Here is a 24,883-nt window from a genome sequence, read left to right on the forward strand (position 1 = left end):
CAATAATGTCATCTGCAAACAGAGACAATATGACTTCCTCTCTTCCTATTTGGATACCCTCTATTTCTTTCTCTTGCCTGATTGCCCTGGCCAGAACTTCCAACACTATGTTGAATAGGAGTGGAGCGAGAGGGCATCCCTGTCTTGTGCCAGTTTTCAAAGGGAATGCTTCCAGCTTTTGCCCATTCAGTATGATATTGGCTGTGGGTTTGTCATAAATAGCTCTTATTATTTTGAGATATGTTCCATCAATACCTAGTTTATTGAGAGTTTTTAGTACGAAGCGGTGTTGAATTTTATTGAAGGCCTTTTCTGCATCTATTGAGATAATCATGTGGTTTTTGTCATTGGTTCTGTTTATGTGATAGATTATGTTTATTGATTTGCATATGTTGAACCAGCCTTGCAGCCCAGAGATAAAGCCGACTTGATTGTGGTGGATAAGCTTTTTGATGTGCTGCTGGATTTGGTTTGCCAATATTTTATTAAGGATTTTCTCATTGATGTTCATCAGGGATATTGGCCTGAAATTTTCTTTCTTCATTGTGCCTCTGCCAGGTTTTGATATCAGGATGATGCTGGCCTCATAAAATGAGTTAGGAAGAAGTTCCTCTTTTTTTATTGCTTAGAATAGTTTCAGAAGGAATGGTACCAGCTCCTCTTTGTACCTCTGGTAGAATTCAGCTGTGAATACGTCTGGTCCTGTGCTTGTTTTGGTTGGTAGGCTATTAATTACTACCTCAATTTCAGAACTTGTTATTGATCTATTCAGGGATTTGACTTTTTCCTGATTTAGTCTTGGGAGGGTGTATGTGTCCAGGAATTTATCCATTTCTTGTAGATTTTCTAGTTTATTTGAGTAGAGGTGATTTTTAGTATTCTCTGATAATAGTTTGTATTTCTGTGGGATCAGTGGTAATAACCCCTTTATCATTTTGTATTGTGTCTATTTGATTCTTCTCTCTTTTCTCCTTTATTAGTCTGGCTAGTGGTCTATCTATTTTGTTAATGTTTTCAAAAAACCAGCTCCTGGATTCACTGATTTTTGAAGGGTTTTTCGTGCCTCTATCTTCTTTAGTTCTGCTCTGATTTTAGTTATTTCTTGTCTTCTGCTAGCTTTTGAATTTGTTTGCTCTCGCTTCTCTCGTTCTTTTTATTGTGGTGTTAGGGTGTCAATTTTAGATCTTTCCCTGCTTCCTTTTGTGGGCATTTAGTGCTATAACTTTCCCCCTAAACACTGCGTTTGCTGTGTCCCAGAGATTCTGGTATGTTGTGTCTTTGTTCTCATTGGTTTCAAATAACTTATTTATTTCTGCCTTAATTTCGTTATTTATCCAGTAGTCATTCAGGAGCAGGTTGTTCAGTTTCCATGTAGTTGTGCAGTTTTGAGTGAGTTTTTAATCCTGAATTTTAATATGATTGCACTGTGGTCTGATAGACTGTTTGTTACGGTTTCCATTGTTTTGCATTTGCTGAGGAGTGTTTTACTTCCAATTATGTGGTCAATTTTAGAATAACTGTGATGTGGTGCTGAGAAGAATGTATATTCTGTTATTTGAGGTGGAGAGTTCTGTAGATGTCTATTAGGTGTGCTTGGTCCAGAGCTGAGTTCAAGTCCTGAATATCCTTGTTAATTTTCTGTCTCATTGATCTGTCTAATATTGACAGTGGGATGTTAAAATCTCCCACTATTATTGTGTGGGAGTCTAAGTCTCCTTGTAGGTCTCTAAGAACTTGCTTTATGAATCTAGGTGCTCCTGTATTGGTTGCACATATATTTAGGATAATTAGTTCTTCTTGTTACATTGATCCCTTTACCATTATATAGTACCCCTCTTTGTCCTTTTTTAATCTTTGTTGGCTTAAAATCTGTTTTATCACAGACTAGGATTGCAACCCCTGCTGGGTTTTTTTTCTTTTTTTTTTTTTTTTCTTTTTTTTTTTAGATGGCGTTTTGCTCTTGTTGCCCAGGCTAGAGTGCAGTGGCATGATCTTGGCTCACCACAACCCCCGCCTCCCAGGAGCAAGCAATTCTCCTGCCTCAGCCTCCCGAGTAGCTGGGATTACAGGCATGTGCCACCACGCCTTGCTAATTTTGTATTTTTAATAGAGATGTGGTTTCTCCATGTTGGTCAGGCTACTCTTGAACTCCCGACCTCAGGTGATCCTGCTGCCTCAGCCTTCCAAAGTGCTGGGATTACAGGTGTGAGCCACCTCGCCCGACCAACACCTGTTTTTTTTTTTTTTGCTTTCCATTTGCTTGGTAAATATTCCTCCATCCCTTCATTTTGAGCCTATGTGTGTCTTTGTACATGAGATGCATCTCCTGAATACAGCACACCGATGGGTCTTGACTCTTTATCCAATTTGCCAGTCTGTGTCTTTTAATTGGGGCATTTAGCCCATTTACATTTAAGGTTAATACTGTTATGTGTGAATTTGATCCTGTCATTATGATGCTTGCTGGTTATTTTGCCCATTAGTTGATGCAGTTTCTTCATACTGTCGATGGTCTTTACAATTTGGTATGTTTTGCAGTGGCTGGTACCAGTTTTTCCTTTTGATATTTAGTTCTTCCTTCAGGAGCTCTTGTAAGGCAGGCCTGGTGGTGACAAAATGTCTCTCAGCTTTGCTTTTCTGTAAAGGATTTTATTTCTCCTTCGCTTGTGAAGCTTAGTTTGGCTGGATATGAAATTCTGGGTTGAAAATTCCTTTTTTAAGAATGTTGAATATTGGCCCCCACTCTCTTCTGGCTTGTAGGGTTTCTGCGGAGAGATCTGCTGTTAGTCTGATGAGCTTCCCTTTGTGGGTAACCCGACCTTTTTCTTTGGCTGCCCTTGACATTTTTTCCTTCATTTCAACCTTGGCGAATCTGATGATTATGTGTCTTGGGGTTGCTCTCCTCGAGGAGTATCTTTGTGGTATTCTCTGTATTTCCTGAATTTGAATGTTGGCCTGTCTTGCTAGGTTGGGGAAGTTCTCCTGGATAATATCCTGAAGAGTGTTTTCCAACTTGGTTCCATTCTCCCCGTCACTTCCAGATACACCAATGAAACATAGGTTTGGTCTTTTCACATAGTCCCATATTTCTTGGAGGCTTTATTTGTCCCTTTCATTCTTTTTTCTCTAATCTTGTCTTCACGTTTTATTTCATTAAGTTGATCTTCAATATCTGATATCCTTTCTTCCACTTGATCAATTCGGCTATTAATATTTGTGTATGCTTCACAAAGTTCTCATGCTGTGTTTCTCAGCTCCATCAGATCATTTATGTTCTTCTCTAAACTGGTTATTCTAGTTAGCAATTCCTCTAACCTTTTTTCAGGGTTCTTAGCTTCCTTGCATTGAGTTAGAACATGCTCCTTTAGCTCTGAGGAGTTTGTTATTACCCACCTTTTGAAGCCTACTTCTGTCAATTGGTCAAACTCATTCTCCATTCAGTTTTGTTTCCTTGCTGGCGAGAAGTTGTGATCCTTTGGAGGAGAAGAGGCATTCTGGTTTTTGGAATTTTCAGCCTTTTTGCACTGGTTTTTCCTCATCTTTGTGGATTTATCTACCTTTGGTCTTTGATGTTGGTGACTTTCAGAAGGGGTTTTTGTGTGGGCATCCTTTTTGTTGACGTTGATGTTATTGCTTTCTGTTTGTTAATTTTTCTTCTAACATTCAGGCCTCTCTGCTTCAGGTCTGCTGGAGTTCGCCGAAGGTCCACTCCAGACCCTGTTTGCCTGGGTATCCCCAGCGAAGGCTGTAGAATAGCAAAGATTACTGCCTGTTCCTGCCTCTGGAAGCTTCATCCCAGAGGGGCACTCACTGGATGCCAGCTGGAGCTCTCCTGTATGAGATGTCTGTCAACCCCTGCTGGGAGGTGTCTCCTAGTCAGGAGGCATGAGGGTCAGGGACCCACTTGAGTTGGCAGTCTGTCCCTTAGCAGAGCTCGAGCACTGTGCTGGGAGATCCACTGCTCTCTTCAGAGCTGGCAGGCAGGAACATTAAAATCTGCTGAAGCTGTGCCCACAGCCACCCCTTCCCCCAGGTGCTCTGTCCCAGGGAGATAGGAGTTTTATCTATAAGTCCCTGACTGGGGCTGCTGCCTTTCTTTCAGATGTGCCCTGCCCAGAGAGGAGGAATCTAGAGAGGCATTCTGGCTACAGTGGCTTTGCCAAGCTGCAGTGGGCTCTGCCCAGTTCGAACCTCCTGGCAGCTTTGTTTACGCTGTGAGGGGAAAACCACCTACTCAAGCCTCAGTAATGGCAGACACTTCTTCCCCCACCAAGCTTGAGCATCCCAGGTCAACTTCAGACTGCTGTGCTGGCAACAAGAATTTCAAGCCAGTGGATCTTAGCTTGCTGGGTTCTGTAGGGGTGGGATCCGCTGAGCTAGACCACTTGGCTCCCTGGCTTCAGCCCCCTTTTCAGGGGAGTGAACAGTTCTGTCTCGCTGGTGTTCCAGGCGCCACTGGGGTATGAAAAAAAAACATACTCTTGCAGTTAGCTCAGTGTCTGCCCAAATGGCCGATCAGTTTTGTGCTTGAAACCCAGGGCCCTGGTCACGTAGGCACCCAAAGGAATCTCCTGGTCTGTGGGTTGCAAAGACTGTGGGAAAAGTATAGTATCTGGGCTGGAATGCACTGTTCTTCATGGCACAGTCCCTCATGGCTTCCCTTGGCTAGGGGAAGGAGTTCCCCGACCCCTTGCACTTCCCAGGTGAGATGACACCCCACCCTGTTTCTGCTCACCCTCCGTGGGCTGCACCTACTATCTAACCAGTCCCAAAGAGATGAGCTGGGTACCTCTGTTGGAAATGCAGAAATCCCCCACCTTCTGCATTGATCTTGCTGGGAGCTGCAGACCGGAGCTGTTCCTATTTGGCCATCTTCCCAGCCACCTGGTAATTTAACTCTTATGGGCCAAAATGGCAAAAGTCATCTGTGGTCAAATCACAGAGCCCATTACGTCTGTCAAAGGTCATGGAATTGATAAGATTTTGGAGTTAGATGGAACATTCATGACTGAATGATTCCCATCTTATTTTACAGATGAGGAAACTAAGGCTCAAAGAGACTAAGTAACTGGCTTAGTAAGGTTACACAGTTCCCTAGAGGAAAAGCTGGGGGTAGAAAATGGGGCTTTTCGGCCAGGCATGGTGGCTCCCGACTATAATCCCAGCACTTTGGGAGGTTGAGGTGGGTGGATCACTTGAGGTCAGGAGTTTGAGACCAGCCTGGCCAACATGGTAAAACCTCATCTCTACTAAAAATACAAAAATTAGCCGGGCATGGTGACACACACCTGTAATTCCAGTTACTCCAGAGGCTGAGGCAGGAGAATCATTTGAACCGGGGAGGCAGAGATTGCAGTGTGCTGAGATTGAGCCACTGCACTCTAGCCTGGGTGACAGAGAGAGACTCTGTCTCAAAATAAACAAACAAATGAACAACAACAACAACAACAAAAAGAAAATGGGGGCTTTTCTGTTCTTTAAGCAGAGATGTTTGCATTAACCCAGGCAACTTCAATGATTCTAATCACTAGTGCATAACAGTGAAGGAGCTTATCATTAAACCTCAGGGCAGTGAGGAAAAGCAAAAAATACGGTATGGTAACTTCCATCAGAACCTGGAATACTTGCATCCACTGATTTGGTTGTCCTTTGCCTTCCTCCAAAAACAAGGTCTTCATTTCACTCACTGTGTTTGCGTGGTCCTTTTTCAGGTCGTTATGCTAACATGAGAACCAAAATAACAACACTGGGTAATGGAGATTTTTTAAATAATGGTGATCTGTAAGGCAGTGGTTCTCAAAGTGAGGCCCTGGACTAGCAGCATCTGCATCACCAAAAACCTCAGGAGAAAGTTGAAAACCACCCTGATAGTTGAGTCCATGCTAGTTGCTAATGTAATGGTCCCTGTCTGTTGCGTAAGGAAAGATCATTTCCTTCTCTGATAAAAATGGCTCTGGCTCTGGTAAGTTATACTCGAATTTAATTATATTTCATGGTAAATCTTGTCAGCTGAAAAGTTATGCCAACTTGGTGGACATTGGCAGAGAATACAAGTTTCTGACTTACCTCAAGGTTTGAATGTACCTAGAGCAGAAGTTTCTGATATTTGTACTCACTTAACCAACAACTATAATTGCTGGGCACTGTTGTGGTTGCTTGGGATATTTCAGTTGTTACTAATGCTTTGGTTTTATGGAAAGACAAAGACAATGCTGGTCTTCTAGCAGCACAAAGTATAAGGTAATGTTCCTATATTATTCATAGTCCATTGGCAAAAATGCAGTTATTATCAAAAAACATTAAAATTAAAAGTATTTAAGTCATTTGTAATAAGGGATTCAACAAACACTCAATATCTAAGTAATTTCCAATGATTTCAGTAATATGAGTATTGCCTTTAAAAAGTAATGTTTTAGGGCCAAGTGCAGTGGCTCACGCCTGTAATTCCAGCACTTTGGGAGTCAGAGGCAGGAGGATCGCTTGAGTCTTAGAGTTCAAGACCTGCCTAGGCAACATGGCGAGACCCTGTCTCTACAAAAAATTTAAAAATTAGCTGGGCATGGTGGTGCATGCCTGTGGTCCCAACTACTCAGGAGGCTGAGATGAGAGGATTGCTTGAGCCTGGAATATCAAGGCTTCAGTGAGCCATGATCACACCACTGCAATCCAGCCTGGGTGACAGAGTGAGACTTTGTCTCAAAAAAAACAAAACAAAACAAAACAAAACAAAAAAACAAATAGAGAATAAAAGGTTTAGAAACAGATACAACCGGCTCTAGGAAAACAACTCAACTGTTGAGAGCAATAAGACATATGTACTGACAGCCTATCAACTTGAGATGTTAATAAGAAATCGGCCAACTTTTTTTTTTTTTTTTTTAACCGAAGGTAAGGAGAATGCAGGTTAACCAGTGGAATTTCAGGTCAGTTCAGTCAAGAGAGTTTTGACTATGCCTGTTGGTCTCAAAGTTGGTTATCAACTGGAATCACATGAGCAGCCTTGAAAATTCCAAATACCCAGACAACACCCAAGAGTAGTTAAATCAGAAGCTTTGGTGTCAACATAGTAATCAGGAACTTTGTAATGATCCCATTCTGATGTGCAGCCGAAATTGAGAAGCTCCAGTTTAAGGTCATGGACCATGAAGCTTTCAAGTTCTGCCACCTCCTCTCAACTTTAATGTGTATCAGCTTTGGGAAACTACGTGTAGAAGGTATGAAGAATGGCAGAAAGTATATAAAGGGACAAAGCACCACCATTAATTCCACATATCAGTACAGGTCAGTAGCTACAGTTTGGAGAATTTAAAACATTTTCCTCTTTATTAAGAATTCCTACAAAGCAATGCCCATTTAAAATCCTGATCTATTTCAATTGCTTGCCAGAAAGGTTGTACCAATTTGCACTCTCACCCAAAGTCCCTAAATCCTGACAAACACTGTGAATTGATCATCTTTTTCCTTTTTTCCAATCTGATAATTTAACAGTACTGGGGTATTGTTTTATTTGCATTTCTGTAAGAACTTTATTTTATTGACTACAAATATTTTACTTTCCAGGATCTATAAAGCAATATAGCAATAAAAATAATATTATATTAGCATACTCAAACCTTGTTAACCTATCACCTATTATTGCAATACTATTTTTAGATTTTTTCTTCAATTGCAAAAATACTTTATTACTGATTAAAATAGTATATATGCACTGATAAAATTTTGATAAATGCAAAGACAAGTAATGAAAATCATCAGCAATAACAATGGCTAAAAGTGGAGTATACATACAAACAAATACTTGTTTTAAAACTTTTTGGTTTACTCTTAGCATAGTATGTTTTTCCATGTCATGTAGTATTCTAATGTGTGACTTTTGGAAGCTGCATAGTATTCTAAAGTAATATGTTTTGAATCCAATATTCTTCAAAAAAATATGGAACAACAGATCTTGGCTTAAATATGAATTTTTTTACATTTCTGTTGTATATACTACAAGTGGTGGATTGTTACTTTGGTGGTTCCCGATGAACCATAACTCCCAGTATTCACACTTCTGTGGTGTATCCTTCCATATTAACCTCGGGCTCAGCCAATAAATAGGACATTAGCAAGAATGATGTAAGCAAACGCTTGATAAGTGCTGGCACATTGGAGCTTATCTCTCTTGAAATGCTCACTCTCAGGATCAAACCACCATGAAAAGAAACCCAAGCTAGCCACACGGGGAAGAAAAGAGGAAAAGATCACTCCCTCTCAACCTTCCCCACTGGGGAACTAGACATGTGAACAAAGCCATCTGATTACAACCTCACAGGAGACCCCAACTGAGACCAACCAAAGAACAGCCCAGCAGAGCCCCAGCCAACCAAAGAATCATGAACAAATAAAGTGGTTACTGTTTTAAGCAGATACGTTTTGGGTTGGTTTGTTACACAGCAAGAGATAAGCAAAATGTGACAGCATCTAATATGAATACCTGCTTTAGATATGAAAAAGAAACCCTCAGATAGGAAAAAGAAACCCTTAGGATCATAAACTCGAGAAGAATTTTTTGTTTTTATCTAGTCAGATTGCTGAGGTCCTGGCTGTTTAGACGACTTAACAGAAAGAACTTGGGCAGTAGAGTCAAGATATGAATAGTAACCCAGTTTTATTACTAGAGATTTGACTTCATTGAGCATCAGCTTTCTTGTGGGCGAGTTAGGTTTTAACAATAGCTGCCTTGCAGGTGTTTTATTTTTAAGCATTATGAATGATGGTGCCTCGAGTTCCATAACAAGATGAAGGCATATGCAGATGTGAGTTAACATTTTCATTGGCTGGCCATGTATGTTGAATCCCAAACAAGTGGTCTTCACTATACCTCACCACTCACAAATCTACTTATGAGTCTCAGATGGTGAGCTAGATGGTCAGTAATACCCACCTCAGGAAAACTGCTTCTGAGTTTACAAGACAGCAGGCGGAACAGCTCAAAGACCAATGCATGCATAAATAGTCTTTCCTTTTTTTCACCAGGTCAACTACTCGATTATTTGCACTGGGGGCCTTTTTTCAAAGCATCTGACCTTTTGGACTCGTCTGGTGAAATCTAGTATGTACTTAGGACCAGCCTTCAACACAAAGGAAGGTTTTTGTTACATTCGTTTGCATATCCTGTCAAGGATATCTTCAGAACACTTTCATTTCACAGTAAAATGAAACTTACGGAAGAACTAAGCAGTGAAGTGCTTCATACTTTCATTTAAAAGGGGAATGAGAAACAAAAGACAAGGTTAATTATGACACCGGGGCTTTACAATGCTAAAAATATCCTATATACAAAGGGATATGTAGGCTGTGTTCTTTTTCCGTGTCATTACAAAGACCAGGCTCAAGGTATCTGCAAATTTCTAATAAAAATATTATTACTTGAAAAATGTCCATGGTTGTATCTAACTGAAGGGATTAAAACTTTTAGACTTGTTATACAAATACCATGATACTTGTCATCAAAGTCCTCCCTCCTTTTCATCAAGCAGACCCTGACTTACAGCATCTGAGAGTGGAAAAAACTAGCATGAACTGTAAGGCAGTGGGATTCATACCTACCTCTCACTCACACGTTCATCCAAACCAAGCAACTTGCATAAAGCAACCTGAGACTTTATACTTCCACATGCTGGCAACACAGCATTAACTAGACTCGGGCAACCTGTTTAAGGGGTTTATTTAGGTTCCTATCAGTAAAGAGGTGTTTTTCCAGCTTTGGGAGAATGTGTATGATGCCAAGTTTTTTTTTTTTTTTAAGTTTAAATACTTTTATAAGTTTAATGTTGGCATTGGATGTTTACATATTAACTGGTACAATTTACATCGGTTTTATACTTACCTATTTTTGCAAAGATGTCATGTACACAAAGATACATATTCAATAACTGAGAAACAAGTGAAACTTCTGATCTATACTTTCAGGTTTGTTTCATAAAGATATTTCTGATAAGGATTATCAGCATACAAGTTTCACCTCTTCCAGAAGGACACTGTCATTTTATCTAAGAGTTTACTCTGGGTTTTATTGCAGAACACAAATTCCCTCAATTGCTTTTCTCTTGCAGGTGTCTTTTTCCAGAATTTTTTCTTATAACTAGCCTTTCTCCTCACCCAAAGGCCAGAATGAAGTCGAAAAAACCTATAGATAACAGCTTTCACAGTTTTTCTCTTGCCTTTTTGTGTACTGACGTATATTACAGTTCTGACTGGCAGCTTCAGGACACTTGGAAGCAAGGGGGCCACTCTGTTGGGGATCACTGCAGTATGCCCACATGTCAGGTTTCTGACAGATGTGATAAGCCTGGGAGTGGAGGAAACAAATGGTGTCCGAATATGACTAAAACGTCCAGTAGAGAATGCAGAAATAAGAGAGGCATTCCTGGCACAGTTTCGGTGGGTTGGAGATGCAAAAATATTCAGGAGCCATAGATTCCTGAAGCTGCTCTCATCGCACCAGCAAAGGCAGAGGAAGCCATCTTGCCAGCCTGCTATGATGCCAAGTTTCTTTCTTTTTTTTTTTTTTTTTTTTGAGATGAAGTCTCACTCTTGTCCCCCAGGCTGGAGTGCAATGGCGTGATCTCGGCTCATGGCAACCTCCACCTCCCGGATTCAAGCAATTCTCCTGCCTCAGCCTCCCGAGTAGCTGTGATTACAGGTGCCTGCCACCACACCCAGCTAATTTTTGTATTTTTAGTAGAGACAGGGTTTCACCATGTTGTACAGGCTGGTCTCGAACTCCTGACCTTAGGTGATCCGCCCGCCTTGGCCTCCCAAAGTGCTGGGATTACAGGCGTGAGCCACCACGCCCAGCCAATGCCAAGTTTCTATTGAACCACTTTGATGTCTATGTCTGAGTCAAATGGCAGAGCTGGGACTCAAATCTAGGTCTTCTGTCCACTACCATATCTTTGTTCAATCACCACTCTGGATGCTGATCAAGTCTGACCTTCCTTTTCATTTCAGAGCATTCACCCCAGGAATCCTTCAATGTTTAAATCTCTAGATTAAAATATGGTACTGCTGGGCATGGTGGCTCACTCCTATAATCTAAACAAATTGGGAGGCTAAGGTGGGAGGATTGCTTGAGACCAGGAGATCAAGGCCAGTGTGGAAAACATAGTGAGACACTGTTTCTAAAAATAAATAAGTAAAATAGAATAAAATATGGCACTAAACTAGGGTGGCCAGATAAAATACAGGACACCCAATTAAATTTGAATTTCAGATAATAAATAATTTTTTAGTAGAAGCATGTCCCAATTTGCTAAAGTTGGCAACCCTACACTAAACCTTACCTACCCACCAAGGGCTGTTCCCAGTCCTCCTCATTTCCACCTAAAAAGAAAGAAGAAATACAGCAAGACCTAGAAAACAAAATATGAGCTGCCCCAGCCAGTGAGAGGCCAATTCTCAAAAGATAAAGAGAAGAACTGTATCCTCTCCATCCAGTGATCTCTCTTCAGCTAACTTACAGATGGGGGACTAGACCAATAACGTAGGATCTTCTGTGCCATCACTCAGACTGGGGTAGTTCACTGGAGCCACAGCTAACTCTTCAGAAGATCTTTCGGAGGCCTAAGGCTATTTATTGCACTAGTGCTTGCAATACCAAAGATCAGAAACAACCCAAATGTCCGTTAGAGAAATGGTTAAGTAAATTGTGAAACTTCTAGAAAATGGGATGTTTTCCAGCCATGAGAAAAAAAAATGCAGATGCTCCTGAGATAAAGGTATAGAAGGAACTGCAAATGAAAAAAACAAGAGAGTAAGAGAGTATATGCTAACGAAGTATGACAAAGGCGGGGCCAGAAGAATATCTTTTTATTTGCTGGTATGCCTAAAGAAACTCTGGAAAGATAAGCAAGGAACTAATAAGAATGGTTTCTTGTGGGGATGGGTGTGGGATTGGGTGGATGGTCTACAAGAAGAGCACAAAAGTTTTTACTCTGTATCTACCTATGCATTTATGTATGTATGTATATATATATGTATATGCATGGATGTATGTATAGATACATTTATCTGTACAGAAAAGAGTTAACATGGTAGCCAGTTGCCATGGCTCAAGCCTGTAATTCCAGCACTTTGAGAGGCCAAGGGTGGATCACCTGAGGTCAGGAGTTCGAGACCAGCCTGGACAACATGATGAAACCCCGTCTCTACTAAAAATACAAAAAATTAACCAGGCATGGTGGGGGGCGCCTGTAATCCCAGCTACTCGGGAGGCTGAGGTAGGAGAATCACTTGAACCCAGGAGGCGGAGGTTGCAATGAGCCGAGATTGTGCCATTGCACTCCAGCCTGGGCAACAACAGCGAAATTTGATCTCAAAAACAAAAAACCAACAAACATGGCAGGCCTGAGACTGCTCTCCTTAGAAAGGCCTGCTTGTAAGGTTGGCCTTTGGCTCATGTCTGGGAACTTGGATTTCAGGGTGGTTCCCACCATTCCCAGAACTAAGAAGAGTGGCTCACTGCTCTTACACTGTTTGTACAAATAATATGGTTTTTGCTGCACACCTGCTTTCCTATTGGGAGGCTGGAATTTTGGTATGTGCTGGGCAGAGTGTGCCTACATGACCAGCCCCCAGTAAACACCCTGGGCACTGAATCTCTAACGAGCCTCCCTGGTAGACAGCAGTTGGCATGTGTTTTCTCAATTTGTTGCGGAAGGAATCAAGTAAATCCATGTGACTAAAGTGGGAGGGGATGCTTGGAAGGTTGGGCCTGGTTTCTTCTGGGCATCACCTCATGCACCATTGCCCTTTGCTGCATTTGGTTCGTATCTTTTCACTGCAATAAATCATAGCTGTGACCATACTTTATTGAGTTCTGCGACTCCTAGTGGATCACCAAGCCTGGGGTGGTGGAGTCTTGGGGAGCTCCGACGCAGTACACAGTCTCTGTCTCGCTCTCTCTCTCTGTCCCACACACCCCATATCTTTCTATTCAGCTCTATATAAGAATTCTGTACCACACAAATATGTATTAAAATGAAATAAAAAATAAAAAAGGCCTTTGCTTTATATTTGCCTAACCAAAAGCTCCATTCAATCTGCTTTTCTTTCCTTCTTTGTTTCCTTCCTTCTTTTCTTCTTTCTTTTCTCCTGTCCTTCATTCTTTCCTTTCCTTCCTTTCTGCCTGCCTGCCTTGTCTCCCTCCCTCCCGCCCCTTTCTTTCCCTCTCTCTTTCCTTCACTCTCTCCCTTTCTTCCTTCGTTTCTCTGTCTCTATTTTTCCATTTACTACATAGAAGTTCTTACCATATGACTATGTATTTTCCAGCGAAATTGAAGAAAAAGTTAAAAAGCTATTGCCCTATATTTGCCAACTAAAAGCCCCATTCAAAATGTCTCAAGGGGAGAGAGAGAAGAAAAGCAAAAGAAACAAAGAATACAACTAACTTCACTGCCTCACTCTCTATTAAGGAGACAGAAAATTCTCACAGCTTTTAAACAACAGTCTCAGGTTTGGTGTGTTTTTCTGTTGTTCAGCTTTAACACAGCAGTGTTTCAAAACCTTAAGGCTTTGTCCTAGAAGAAAATGTTCCTGTTTGAACATATAAAACAATCCAGCATATAACTAGAAATACAGGTCTGCCAATCATGATAACACTTTTGTGACAAAACTTAAAGTTATCTTTGGCGGTGATATACATTTTTAAGAAGTTATTACATATGCAAAGATTGTAGAGAAATTACAGAGACACAATCAAACTCACTATGTAAACACTGAGTAGTTCTTGAATCAGAAAGAAAATAAAGCTATAAAAGATATTTTGGGGACAAATTGAAAAAATGTGAATACAGAATCTATACGAGATATTACAAATTATTAGTTTTTAAATTTTACTTTAAGTTCTGGGATACATGTGCAGAATGTGCAGGTTTGTTACCTGGGTATACATGTGCCATGGTGGTTTGCCGCACCTATCAACCCGACATCTAGGTTTTAAGCCCCACATGCATTAGGTATTTGTGCTAATGTTGTCTCTCCCCTTGCTCCCCACCCCCTGATAGGCCCGAGTGTGTGATGTTCCCCTCCCTGTGTCCATGTGTTCTTATTGTTCAACTCGCACTTATGAGTGAGAACATGCGGTGTTTGGTTTTCTATTCCTGTGTTAGTTTGCTGAGAATGATGGTTTCCGGCTTCATCCATGTCCCTGCAAAGGACATGAACTCATTCTTTTTTAAGGCTGCATAGTATTCCATGGTGTATATGTGCCACATTTTCTTTATCCAGTCTATTATTGATGGGCTTTTGGATTGGTTCCAAGTCTTTGCTTTTGTGAATAGTGCTGCAGTAAACATACGTGTGCATGTGTCTTTATAGTAGAATGATTTATAATCCTTTGGGTATATACCAGTAATGGGATGGCTGGGTCAAATGGTATTTCTGGTTCTAGATCCTTGAGGAATTGCCACGCTGTCTTCCTCAATGGTTGAACTAGCTTACACGCCCGCCAATACTGTAAAAGTATTCCTATTTCTCCACATCCTTTCCAGCATCTATTGTTTCCTGACTTTTTAATGATTGCCATTCTAAATGGCGTGAGATGGTATCTCATTGTGGTTTTGATTTGCAATTCTCTAATGACCAGTGATGATGAGCTTTTTTTTCATGTTTCTTTGTTGCATAAATGTCTTCTTTTGAGAAGTGTCTGTTCATATCCTTCACTCACTTTCTGATGGGGTTGTTTGTTTTTTTCTTGTAAGTTTCTTTGAGTTCTTTGTAGATTCTGGATATTAGCCGTTTGTCAGATGAGTAGATTGCAAAAATTTTCTCCCATTCTGTAGGTTGCCTGTTCACTCTGATGATAGTTTCTTTTGTTGTGCAGAAGCTCTTTAGTTTAATTAGATCCCATTTGTCAATTTTGGCTTTTGTTGCCATTGCTTTTGGTGTTTTAGTCATGAAGTCTTTGCCCACGCCTATGTCCAGAATGGTATTGCCTAAGTTTTCTTCTAGGGTTTTTATGGTTTTAGGTTTTATATTTAAGTCTTTAATCCATCTTTAGTTAATTTTTGAATAAGGTGTAAGGAAAGGGTCCAGTTTCAGTTTTCTGCATATGGCTCACCAGTTTTCCCAGCAATTTATTAAATAGGGAATCCTTTCCCCATTGCTTGTTTTTGTCAGGTTTGTCAAAGATCAGATGGTTGTAGATGTGTCGTGTTATCTCTGAGGGCTCTGTTCTGTTCCATTGGTCTATATCTCTGTTTTGGTACTAGTATCATGCTGTTTTGGTTACTGCAGCCTTGTAGTATTGTTTGAAGTCAGGTAGTGTGTAATGCCTCCAGCTTTGCTCTTTTTGATTAGGATTGTCTTGGCTATACGGGCTCATTTTTTATTCCATATGAAATTTAAAGTAGCTTTTTCTAATTCCGAGAAGAAAGTCAATGGTATCTTGATGGGGATGGCATTGAATCTATAAATTACTTTTGACAGTATGTCTATTTTCACGACATTGGTTGCTCCTATCCATGAGCATGGAATATTCTTCCATTTGTTTGTGTCCTCTCTTATTTCCTTGAGCAGTTGTTTGTAGTTCTCCTTGAAGAGGTCCTTCACGTCCCTTGTAAGTTGGATTCCTAGGTATTTTGTTCTCTTTGTAGCAATTGTGAATGGGAGTTCACTAGATTTGGCTCTCTGTTTGTCTGTTATTGGTGTATAGGAATGCTTGTGATTTTTGCACATTGATTTTGTATTCTGAGACTTTGCTGAAGTTGGTTATCAGCTTAAGGAGTTTTTGGGCTGAGATGATGGGGTTTTCTAAGTATACAATCATGTCATCTGCAAACAGGGACAATTTGACTTCCTCTCTTCCTATTTGAATACGCTTTATTTCTTTCTCTTGCCTGATTACCCTGGCCGGAAATTCCAATACTATGTTGAATAGGAGTGGTGAGAGAGGGCATCCTTGTCTTGTGCCGGTTTTCAAAGGGAATGCTTCCAGGTTTTTCCCATTCCATATGATATTGGCTATGGGTCTGCCATAAATAGCTCTTATAATTTTGAGATATGTTCCATCAATACCTAGTTTATTGAGAGTTTTTAGCATGAAGGGATGTTGAATTTTATTGAAGGCCTTTTCTGCATCTATTGAGATAATCATGTGGTTTTTGTCATTGGTTTTGTTTATGTGATGGATTACATTTATTGATTTGCATCTGTTGAACCAGCCTTGCATCCCAAGGATGAAGCTGACTTGATTATGGTGGATAAGCTTTTTGATGTGCTGCTGGATTCAGTTTGCCAGTATTTTACTGAGGATTTTTACATTGATGTTCATCAGGGATACTGGCCTAAAATTTTCTTTTTTTGTTGTGTCACTGCCAGGTTTTGGTATCAGGACAATGGTGGCCTCATAAAGTGAGTTAGGGAGGAGTCTCTCTTTTTCTATTGTTTGGAATAGTTTCACAAGGAATGGTACCAGCTCCTCTTTGTACCTCTGGTAGAATTCGGCTGTGAATACATCTGGTCCTGTGCTTTTTTTGGTTGGTAGGCTATTAATTACTGCCTCAACTTCAGAACTTGTTATTGATCTATTCAGGGATTTGACTTCTTCCTGGTTTAGTCTTGGGAGAGTTTGTGTGTCCATTAATTTTTCCATTTCTTCTAGATTTTCCAGTTTATTTCTGTAGAGGTATTGATTGTAGTCTCTGATGGTAGTTTGTATTTCTGTGGGATCAGTGGTGATATCCCTTTTATCATTTTTTATTGTGTCTATTTGATTCTTCTCTCTTTTCCTCTTTATTAGTCTAGCTAGTGGTCTATCTATTTTGTTAATCTTTTCAAAAATCCAGCTCCTGGATTCATTGATTTTTTGAAGGGATTTTTGTGTCTCTATCTCCTTCAGTTCTGCTCTGATCTTATTTCTTGTCTTCTGCTAGCTTTTGAATTTGTTTGCTCTTGCTTCTCTAGCTAATTGTGATGTTAGGGTGTCAATATCAGATCTTTTTAACTTTCTGATATGGGAATTTAGTGCTATAAATTTCCCTCTTAATACTGCTTTAGCTGTGTCCCAGGGATTCTGGTACATTGTATCTTTGTTCTACTTGGTTTCAAAGAACTTATTTATTTCTGCTTTAATTTCATTATTTACCCAGTAGTCATTCAGGAGCAGGTTGTCCAGTTTCCATGTAGTTGTGCGGTGTTTAGTGAGTTTCTTAATCCTGAGTTCTAATTTGATTGCACTGTGGTCTGAGAGACTGTTTGTTATGATTTCCATTATTTTGCATTTGCTGAGGAGTGTTTTACGTCCAATTATGTGGTCATTTTTAGAATAACTGCGATGTGCTCCTGAGAAGAATGTATATTCTGTTGATTTGGGGTGGAGAGTTCTGTAGATGTCTATTAGGTTAGCTTGGTCCAGAGCTGAATTCAAGTCCTGGATATTCTTGTTAATTTTCTGTCTCATTGATCTGTCTAATATTGACAGTGGGGTGTTAAAGTCTCTCACTATTATTGTGTGGGAGTCTAAGTCTCTTTGTAGGTCTCTAAGAACTTGTTTTATGAATCTGTGTGCTCCTGTATTGGGTGCATATATATTTAGGACAGTTAGCTCTTCTTGTTTTATTGATCCCTTTACCATTATGTAATACTCTTCTTCGTCTATTTTCATCTTTGTTGGTTTAAAGTCTGTTTTATCAGGGACTAGGATTGCAACCCCCACCCACCTTTTTTTTTTTCTTTCCATTTGCTTGGTAAATATTCCTCCATCACTTTCTTTTGAGCCTATGTGTGTTTTTGCACGTGAGATGGGTCTCCTGAATAAAGCATACCAACGGGTCTTGACTCTATCCAATTTGCCTGTCCATGTCTTTTAATTGGGACATTTAGCCCATTTACATTTAAGGTTAATATTATGTGTGAATCTGATCCTGTCATTATGATGCTAGCTGGTTATTTTGCACATTAATTGATTCAGTTTCTTCATAGTGTCATTGGTCTTCACATTTTGGTGTGTTTTTGCAGTGGCTGGTACTGGTTTTTCTTTACCTATTTAGTGCTTCCTTCGGGAGCTCTTGTAAGGCAAGTCTGGTGGTGACAAAACACCTCAGCATTTGCTTTTCTGGAAAGGATTTTATTTCTTTTTTGCTTATGAAGCTTAATTTGGCTGGATATGAAATTCTGGGTTGGAAATTCTTTTCTTTATGAATGTTGAATATTAGCCCCCACTCTCTTCTGGCTTGTAGGGTTTCTGCAGAGAGATCCACTGTTAGTCTGATGGGCTTCCCTTTGTAGGTAACCTGACCTTTCTCTCTGGCTGCCCTTAATATTTTTTCTTTCAACCTTGGAGAATCTGATGATCTTGTGTCTTGGGGTTGCTCTTCTCGAGGAGTATCTTAGTGATGTTCTCTGTTTTTCCTTAATTTGAATGTTGGCCTGTCTTGCTAGGTTGGGGAAGTTCTGCTGGATAATATCCTGAAGTGTGTTTTCCAACTTGTTTCCATTATCCCTGTCACTTTTAGCTACACCAATCAATCGTAGGTTTGGTCTTTTCACATAGTCCCATATTTCTTGGAGGCTTTGATCCTTCCTTTTCATTCTTTTTGTCTAATCTTGTCTTCACGCCCTGTATTTGTAAGTTGATCTTCAATCTCTGATATCCTTTCTTCTGCTTGATTGATTCAGCTATTGATACTTGCGTATGCTTCACGACATTCTCGTGCTGTGTTTTTCAGCTCCATCGGGTCATTTATGTCCCTCTCTAAACTGGTTATTCTAGTTAGCAGTTCCTGTAACCTTTTATCAAGGTTCTTATCTTCCTTGCATTGGGTAGAACATGTTCCTTTAGCTCAGAGGAGTTTATTATTACCCACCTTCTGAAGCCTACTTCTGTCAATTTGTCAATCTCATTCTCCATCCAGTTTTGTGTCCTTGCTGGAGAGGAGTTGTGATCATTTGGAAGAGAAAAGGCACTCTGCTTTTTGGAATTTTCAGCATTTTTGCACTTGTTTTTTCTCATCTTCATGGATTTATCTACCTTTGATCTTTGATGCTGATCACCTTTGGATGGGGTTTTTGTGTGGAGGTCCTTTATGTTGATGTTGATGTTATTGCTTTCCGTTAGTTTTTCTAATAGGCCCCTCTTCTGCAGGTCTGCTGCAGTTTGCTGGAGGTCTACTCCAGACCCTGTTTGCCTGGGTATCACCAGTGGAGGCCTGCTCCTTCCCCTGGAAGCTTTGTCCCAGAGGGGCACTGGCCTGATGCCAGCTGGAGCTCTCCTGTATGAGGTGTCTGTTGACCTCTGTTGGGAGGTCTCTCCCAGTCAGGAGGCACAGGAGTCAGGGACCCACTTGAGGAGGCAGTCTGTCCCTTAGCAGAGCTCAAGTGCTGTCCTGGGGGAGAATCCTCCATGTCAGGATCGGCTGCTCTTTTCAGAGCTGGCAGGCAGGAAAGTTTAAATCTGCTGAACTACACCCACAGCTGCCTTTTCCCCCAGGTGCCCTGTCCCAGGGAGATGGAAGTTTTGTCTGTAATTCCCTGACTGGGGCTGCTGCCTTTCTTTCAGAGATGCCCTGCCCAGTGAGGAGGAATCTAGAGAAGCAGTCAGGCCACAGCCGCTTTGCCATGCTGTGGTGAATTCTGCCCAGTCTGAACCTCCCGGCCTCCTTAGCACTGTCAGGGGAAAACTGCCTACTAAAGCCTCAGTAATTGTGGATGCCCCCCACCCCCCCAACAAGCTCGATTGTCCCAGGTCCATTTCAGACTGCTGTGAGAATTTCAAGCCAGTGGCTCTTTGCCTGCTGGGCTCTGTAGGAGTGGGACCCACTGAGCCCGACCACTTGGCTCCCTGGCTTCAGCCCCCTCCAGGGGAGTGAAAGGTTCTGTCTTGCTGGGGTTCCAGGTGCCACTGGGGTACAAAAAATAACTCCTGCAGCTAGCTCGGTGTCTGCCCAAACAGCCACCCAGTTTTGTGCTTGAAACCCAGGGCCCTGGTGGTGTAGGCACACGAGGGAATCTCCTGATCCGTGATTGCAAAAACGATGGGAAAAACGCAGTAGCTGGGCTGGGTAGCACAGTCTCTCATGGCTTCCCTTGGCTGGGGGAGGGAGATCCCTTGGCTCCTTGTACTTTCCAGGTGAGGTGATGCCCCACTTTGCTTCTGCTCACCCTCTGTGGGCTGCACCCACTGCCTAACCAGTCCCAGTGAGATGAACTTGGTACCTCAGCTGGAAATGCAGAAATCACCTGCCTTCTCCGTTGGTCTCCCTGGGAGCTGGAGACCGGAGCTGTTCTTATTCAGCCACCTTGCCAGATTGGCCAATATTACAAATTATTAATTCTCTTAGGTGTCATCCTTATTTCAGGAGATACAGGATTAAGTGTTTAGGGTTAAAATATCATGTTGTCTGCAACATTTCAATGATTAGGGAAATAAATACATTATATACACATACAAAAAAGTAAAACCAATGTGGCTCGCTATCAACAATTGTTGAATTCAGACAGCTATATGGGCTGCATTGTGCAATTCTTTCAACTTTTCAATATATCTGAAAATTTTTTAAGTAAAAAGTTGGGAAGAAAAAAGATTTTCTTTTAAAAACTAGTATATTAATATAAATGAATTCAAGTAGAATGATATAATCAGTTATTAGAAAATCAATTACCACTCAGCTATTGAATCCACCATACTGAGTTAAGAAGAACTTAGTATCTTTTGAATAAGAAAACATAGGCTTTACTGATGCTTGACTACTAGACAAGTTGCAACTCCTAGTAAGTTCAACCAGCTAGTGACTATAATTAGATGACTGATCACGTCAATCAATTAATCTGCCTAATGATCTACCTCTGAAAATTGGCCTAATTGTTCTTATTTTCATGATCACCTTCATTTTCATCATCATAAAGAGTGATCTCTTAAGTACCTAGAATGGATCCTGAGTACAACACATTCTTAACTCAAGGGGTCTGCAATATCATTGGGGGAACTAGGAGATATGAATGAAACATAAATAACCAGGCCGAGTGTGGTGGCTTGTGTCTATAATCCCAGCACTTTGGGAGGCTGAGGTGGGTGGATCACCTGGGGTCAGGAGTTTGAGAACAGCCTAGCCAACATAGTGAAACCCCATCTCTAGTAAAAATACAAAAATCAGCTAGGTGTGGTGGTGTGCACCTGTAGTCCCAGATACTCAGGAGGCTGAGGCACGAGAATTGCTTGAATCAGGGAGGTGGAGGTTGCAGAGAGCCGAGATGACACCACTACACTCCAGCCTGGGGACAGAGCGAGACTCCGGCCCCAAACAAACAAACAAACAACAACCATAAATAACCATGCAAGAAAGCATAATATATATGCTAAATTCATAATTTCATAATCTCTTGGGATCTTAGCATATAAAACCTGGGTGTGCCTTTATTGATCATACAGCCTCATCCCTCACTTTAAAGATAAATGGTTTATTTTTATGTAGTCAAATTTTTCAATGTTTTCTTTAAGACTCTGGGATTGTTGCTGTTGGTTCCTTTTCCTTGTTTGTTTGGTGTTATCGTCATACTTAGCACTACTTTTCTACTTCAAGATTAGAAAAACATTGACCTATAGTTTCTTTCATATATATATATATATATATATATATATATATATATATATATATATATATATATATATATATATATAAAATTATACTTTAAGTTCTAGGGTACATGTGCACAACATGCAGGTTTGTTACATATGTATAGATGTGCCATGTTGGTGTGCTGCAACTCCAAAAGAGTTATGCCCATTTGAATTAATTTTGGAAATGTCTGTTTTTCTTTTTGTACTTGGTTCATGGCAACTGCCCTAGGGCACCAACCATCCAGGGAAACTTTGATGCATCTTACACTTTGGTCCTGATGACAGGGAGGCATAAATGAGAAAAGCTCTTATTCTGCAGTTAATACTGAGCAAGCGGCTGAGTTTGAAGCAGCCATGGAGAACATTCTAGAACAGGGTTGTCTAGTCTTTTGGCTCCCTTGGGTCACATTGGAAGAAGAAGAATTGTCTTGGGGCCACACATAAAATACACTAACAATCGCTGATGAGCTTAAAAAAAAAATCTCATAATATTTAAAGAATGTTTACAAATTTGTGTTGGGCCGCATTCAAAGCTGTCCTGGGCTGCATGTGGCCCACGGGGGGCGGGTTGGACAAGTTTCCCCTAGAATCAACAAAATTCTGCAATTCCGTGTGCTAACAGAAGAGCCTTACCAGTTGTGGTGACAGGCTAGACAGCCAGGTAGAGAATTCAATAGGAGCAGAAATAACTGTCTACGAACAGGGTAGGGCCTGACAATCTGAAAGAAGCAATATTCTACCTAGTTCGAAGATCTTAAGCTTACACAGAAAGGGCACTTACACTGATACAGAAACAAAACTATGCAGAATCCAATCAAATGATTAACTTAGGTGGGGTTTGCAGTCTTTCTGTAGAAGAAGAAAGGATTGGGTATTGTATATAATTCACCTCCAAAGACCTGGGCAGCATGATTGCACCCCTGTAAAGCTATGGGTTTACCAGTAGCAGCTAGGTACATACGTTTAGAGTAACCCATTCAGGTTCCTGAGAAGGACCTGATGAGCTCTTGGCTGAAATCACTGATTGTTCAAAACCTGCAGGATACTGAGAAGGCAAACCCCAAATTTCATGGGATAAAATGACAGTTTGTATGGGAAGAATCACCTTAGATGTCTACCTTTCCAAGTCTCAGCACCCAGTTAAAATCTCTAATTAAAAGTCATCTCAGTAACTGAGATTGCCTTTCACTTCCCAAATGCCCAAACATCTTTCAACTCTGGGAACCTTTAAAAATGAGAACAGAAATAACCAAGACACTTAAAAACATTGTATCGATGTTTCCTGGTTAAGGAAGGCATCTGCACAAAATTGGGGTTGTATATGCTTGAATAGTTAAGAGAAATATAGCCTATTAAGACAATAGCTTGTGACTCCCAGATAAAGTATGTAACTGAGTGATTGATCTTTTCAAGTTGAAATCTAAATAGTTTATGTGGACATTTAGAAATTTAATAAAACAAAACTAGTTTTGTTTCACCACACTTTTTTTTCCTCTCCCAAAAAAATTTTTTTTATACTTTAACTTCTAGGGTACATGTGCACAATGTGCAAGTTTGTTACATATGTATACATGTGCCATGTTGGTGTGCTGTACCCATTAACTCGTCATTTACATTAGGTATATCTCCTAATGCTATCCCTCCCCCCTCCCCCCACCCCACAACAGGCCCCAGTGTGTGATGTTCCCCTTCCTGTGTCCAAGTGTTCTCATTGTTCAATTCCCACCTATGAGTGAGAACATGTGGTGTTTGGTTTTTCGGCCCTGCAATAGTTTGCTGAGAATGATGGTTTCCAGCTTCATCCATGTCCCGATAAAGGACATGAACTCATCCTTTTTTATGGCTGCATAGTATTCCATGGTGTATATGGGCCACATTTTCTTAATCCAGTCTATCATCAGTGGACATTTGGGTTGGTTCCAAGTCTTTGCTATTGTGAATAGTGCCGCAATAAACGTACATGTGCATGTGTCTTTATAGCAGCATGATTTATAATCCTTTGGGTGTATACCCAGTAATGGGATTGCTGGGTCAAATGGTATTTCTAGTTCTAGATCCTTGAGGAATCACCACACTGTGTTCCACAATGGTTGAACTAGTTTACAGTCCCACCAACAGTGTAAAAGTGTTCCTATTTCTCTACATCCTCTCCAGCACCTGTTGTTTCCTGACTTTTTAATGATTGCCATTCTAACTGGTGTGAGATGGTATCTCATTGTGGTTTTGATTTGCATTTCTCTGATGGCCAGTGATGATGGGCATTTTTTTCATGTGTCTGTTGGCTGCATAAATGTCTTCTTTTGAGAAGTGTCTGTTCATATCCTTTGCCCACTTTCTGATAGGGTTGTTTGTTTTTTTCTTGTAAGTTTCTTTGAGTTCTTTGTAGATTCTGGATATTAGCCCTTTGACAGATGAGTAGATTGCAAAAATTTTCTCCCATTCTGTAGGTTGCCTGTTCACTCTGATGGTAGTTTCTTTTGCTGTGCAGAAGCTCTTTAGTTTAATTAGATCCCATTTGTCAATTTTGGCTTTTGTTGCCATTGCTTTTGGTGTTGTAGATATGAAGTCCTTGCCCATGCCTATGTCCTGAATGGTATTGCCTAGGTTTTCTTCTAGGGTTTTTATGGTTTTAGGTCTAACATTTAAGTCTTTAATCCATCTTGAATTAATTTTCGTATAAGGTGTAAGGAAGGGATCCAGTTTCAGCTTTCTACATATGGCTAGCCAGCTTTCCCAGCACCATTTATTAAATAGGGAATGCTTTCCCCATTTCTTGTTTTTGTCAGGTTTGTCAAAGATCAGATGGTTGTAGATGTGTGGTATTATTTCTGAGGGCTCTGTTCTGTTCCATTGGTTTATATCTCTGTTTTGATACCAGTACCATGCTGTTTTGTTTACTGTAGCCTTGTAGTATTGTTTGAAGTCAGGTAGCATGATGCCTCAGCTTTGTTCTTTTGGCTTAGGATTGTCTTGGCAATGCAGGCTCTTTTTTGGTTCCATATGAATTTTAAAGTAGCTTTTTTCCAATTCTGTGAAGAAAGTCATTGGTAGCTTGATGTGGATGGCATTGAATCTATAAATTACCTTGGGCAGTATGGCCATTTTCACAATATTGATTCTTCCTACCCATGAGCATGGAATGTTCTTCCATTTGTTTGTGTCCTCTTTTATTTCCTTGAGCAGTGGTTTGTAGTTCTCCTTGAAGAGGTCCTTCACATCCCTTGTAAGTTGGATTCCTAGGTATTTTATTCTCTTTGAAGCAATTGTGAATGGGAGTTCACCCAT

The 24,883-nt window shown here is 40.6% G+C and overlaps 1 pseudogene; it reads right to left on the minus strand.

Moving 5' to 3' along the window:
• Positions 1-10,002: 10,002 nt before the first annotated feature.
• Positions 10,003-10,508, minus strand: LOC101151579 (large ribosomal subunit protein bL35m-like; annotated as a pseudogene).
• Positions 10,509-24,883: the final 14,375 nt, after the last annotated feature.

Source organism: Gorilla gorilla, chromosome X (assembly GCF_029281585.2).
Source record: "Gorilla gorilla gorilla isolate KB3781 chromosome X, NHGRI_mGorGor1-v2.1_pri, whole genome shotgun sequence".
Lineage (NCBI taxonomy): Eukaryota > Metazoa > Chordata > Mammalia > Primates > Hominidae > Gorilla > Gorilla gorilla.